Genomic DNA, 3,778 nt, shown 5'->3' with positions numbered 1-3,778 from the left:
ATATTATAGGTCCACAAGTCCTCAAGGTGGCTCTATCAACACCATATCAAAGTAAGAGTTGATACAAGGGTAAAACTGTATTGTAGAAATTTGAGAGAATTTTATTCTTCGGATCAAATATACAATTATATGATAATTGATGTTGAATAATTAATTTGGAATTAATTATTAAATTTTAAAAATATATTTATTTATTTAAATATAGAATTTTCGAAATATATAATAATATAATTAATTTTTTAAATTAATTGTTTTATTTGAGTGGGAGAAAATAAAAATGGTAAGTCAAAATAATTTTGATTTATTGATTTTTAAATGATGATGATAATGATGATCATTAATTTGAATTTAAAATTTAAATTTTGAATTATGGTTGTGATCTTTTCCTTAAAAAGATAATACCATATTTTGTGGGAATGATTTAATTAATTAATTAAATAAACAAAAACAAATAGGAAAAATGCAATATTCCCTGAAAGGGAATAGTCACAACTAAAAAGTTGATGTGGTACTACAGTTTTAAACTGTGGTAAGAGCATTCATACAACAGTTCTGATACTGTTGTACCATGCAGTGTAGTGTCATTTACTAGCAGGAGACAACAGTTCAAATAAAACTGTCATCTCATGTACTACAAGGGACGACAGTTTCTGTGCAAATTTCGTCTCCTGTAGTACACGATACAACAATTTATAGACAATTGTGGTAACATGACACAACATTTTTTAAGCAACTGTCGTGCCATATGGTACACGAGACAACATAATGTTGTGAACTGATGTACCATACTGTAACGCCCTATTACCAAGGGACAGTTACGGTGTGCATTTTAAATAGTGCTAAACTTGCTAACCGAGTCATTTGGGCATAATCGTGTAACTAAATGTGATTAACGATTTATGGTTAAATTTTTTGGTTAAGATACAATGTTTCACTAAAACGTTTACTATATACATTAGGATCCCAAAAATATAATTTAAAGGTTAATTACAACAAAAGATTTACAACCTGCAGACCTAAGCGGCAAAATAGGGTTTAACCCTAGTTCCTCTTTAAACCCTCAGCCGTGCGGTCGAGCAGTCGCATATGTACACATCGTCACCTAAGCTCTCCAACTCAAGGATGGTCCAGCTTTCTTTTGCCTTTACCTGCACCACATAGCACCCATGAGCCAAAGCTCAGCAAGAAAACTCAATATGCTCATGAACAGTAATAACATGTTACTAAATCATAATAGACATGCCTAACAATAATAGCCCTAATCATGCATGCAAATAAGTCCAAATAATGGTTGTAGGCCCTGCCCTTTGTATAGGTGATTTATGGGCCCTGGGCTTTGTATTTATGACTTTCAAGTCATAATGAGAATAGATGGCTAATGTGTCCATCTAAATTAAGTGACTCAAATAAGTGACAATTAAGTCACACACTTGGGCTCTGCACCCTAATCAGATGAGTGAATAACACTTTATGATTTTGATAATCATACTGGGGCTTGTAGCCCTAATTAGATGAGTGAGTCACACTTTGGGCTTCGCACCCTAATCAGATAGACGACTAAAGAGTCACACTTTGGGCTCCGCACCCTAATCAGATAAGTGACTGATGAGTGAGTCACGAACTTGGGCTCAGCACCCATAGCCATGTGATGTTGCAGTCACCTGAGCCTTTTGGCCCTGACTCTAAGTAACTAGCCTTTAGGCTAGACAAGCGCTTTTAGTTTTCATCGAACTTGAGGTCGGTCAAGCATTAATGCTCATGATGATTCATTCGATGCTTATGTTGATTATATCTAATCTTTTTGGCTCTGCATTCATGATGCTTATGACGCTCTTGACTCATAGGTCAATTCCATAAGACCAGTGCTCAGTACTACTGTCGAACTTGACTTATGAGTCACAGCTTCACAGTCAATACTAACACCATTGCCGATTCTGACTATGGAGTCAGTTCCACTCACTAGTAAGCAATGCAACCAAGCATATATCATATGTCAAATATCCAAATATAGGGCATTCAACATGCTTACTCAACATTCACTAGCATAATTATGATCATGCACATTTACAGAGACTCAAGCTCTGATCAATCTCATATTCAACATTCATGCCATGCCATGCCCTAATCTCATGTATCTCATGCATCACATACTGGGTGTAGTTTTCTTACCTCTGGTTTGAGCGTGAAACAAGTTAAAAACGACCCTTGAGAATGATCGATCCTTTGATCCCTTAGCGGTCACCTAGTCATAACCAAATATGGAACTCCATCAATAAAATCAACAATAAAAGGTTCTTGACCTAAACCTCACTCTCGAGACCTCGAATTGTACACAAATGGTTAGTAGATTCGATCTCGAGCCTTAGGATTTGAAACCCCGAGCCAAAAACCCTCAAAAGTGCCCAAAATAGGAACCTGGAAAAACAAGGTAGCGCTGCCCCCCTGGCGCCTAGGTGCTACAAGCAGGGCTGACTTGCCCTGGACAGCGCTGTAGCGGTAGAACCAGGGTGATTCAGCCCTGGTTTTTCCCCTTCGACTTCTCCAAATTCCAACCTTCAAAACCTGATTCCAAACCTCAACCAAACTCACAAATGAACCCCAAAACCCATTCTACAAGTCCTAGGCATCAAAACCCAACCAAACTTTGCCAAAAACTTCCATGAATTCTCAACTATCAAAACCAAAGTTCCAGCTGAAAAACAGAGCTAAAACCAGAGTTTCCATGGCTAGAATCTTACCTCAAGCTCAAGATGGAACCCTCTTCAATGGTAGAACACAATCCAAGACCCTCAAGGCTTACTTCCCTAGCTTGAATCCTCAATTGGAACTTCAAAATTTCAAAGGAAGAAGGAGAGAAGAAGATGATCGTGGGGGAGGGAAAGAAGCTCTGTTTTTGGTTCTAAGGTTTCTATTGCCATTTGATTTTAAACATATCCTAAAGTCAAATGACCTAAATGCCCCCAAGCCTATTTATTTCCTTTTTAAGCCACCAAAGGCAAAATCTTCCTTTCCCATCTATCTTGTTAATTATAATTAACGTCCTCCAATTCTCGTTATTCCCAATATTCTCAAATACTAATAAATCATATCCCATTACTCTTTAATTCCCGATAATGTACTAATCATCAAATTACCCCGAGATTCATCCTAAGCACCGAAATTAACCCCGTTATGACCAAACCGCTAACTTGCATTCAAAGATTGTCTCATGCCGAATAACTCAAACAAATCCACATTATAATGTGACCTCATTAATAATTCACCAACATGCATGAAAATATATAAATATGCCCTCAACGGGCCAAATTACCAAAATGCCCTTATAATGAAAAGTGGACCCATATGCATGCATTTATCATCATATAATAATATAACTCACATAATCATGCATATAATCATTTAATGTCATAATAAATCAATTATGACCCTCCCAACCTCCTAATCAAGGTCCTAAACCTTATTAGGAAATTTGGGTCATTACACATACATTGAAAATGGAAATTCGTTTCCCTGTTTTAAACTCCTACATTCATCCAAAATTTCATATATAATTACAATATAATTCAGACCAAATCAAAATGTATTATTGCCTTAATAATGTAAGTGCACACTACTACAAAAATTGTATGAGAAGTCAGTTAAAAACTGACCTATAAACATTCATAAGTCGGTTTGGATTTGACCTCCCACACAATGACTTATCATGTAAACACTAGCTTAGAAAAAGAAGAAATTGTAAATGTTATACTAGTTATTTCCATATGCATATACCCCCAAC

The sequence above is a fragment of the Humulus lupulus genome, chromosome 6, assembly GCF_963169125.1.
Source record: "Humulus lupulus chromosome 6, drHumLupu1.1, whole genome shotgun sequence".
Lineage (NCBI taxonomy): Eukaryota > Viridiplantae > Streptophyta > Magnoliopsida > Rosales > Cannabaceae > Humulus > Humulus lupulus.
The sequence above is the reverse complement of the archived record's forward strand: the minus strand, read 5'-3'. Positions refer to the sequence as shown.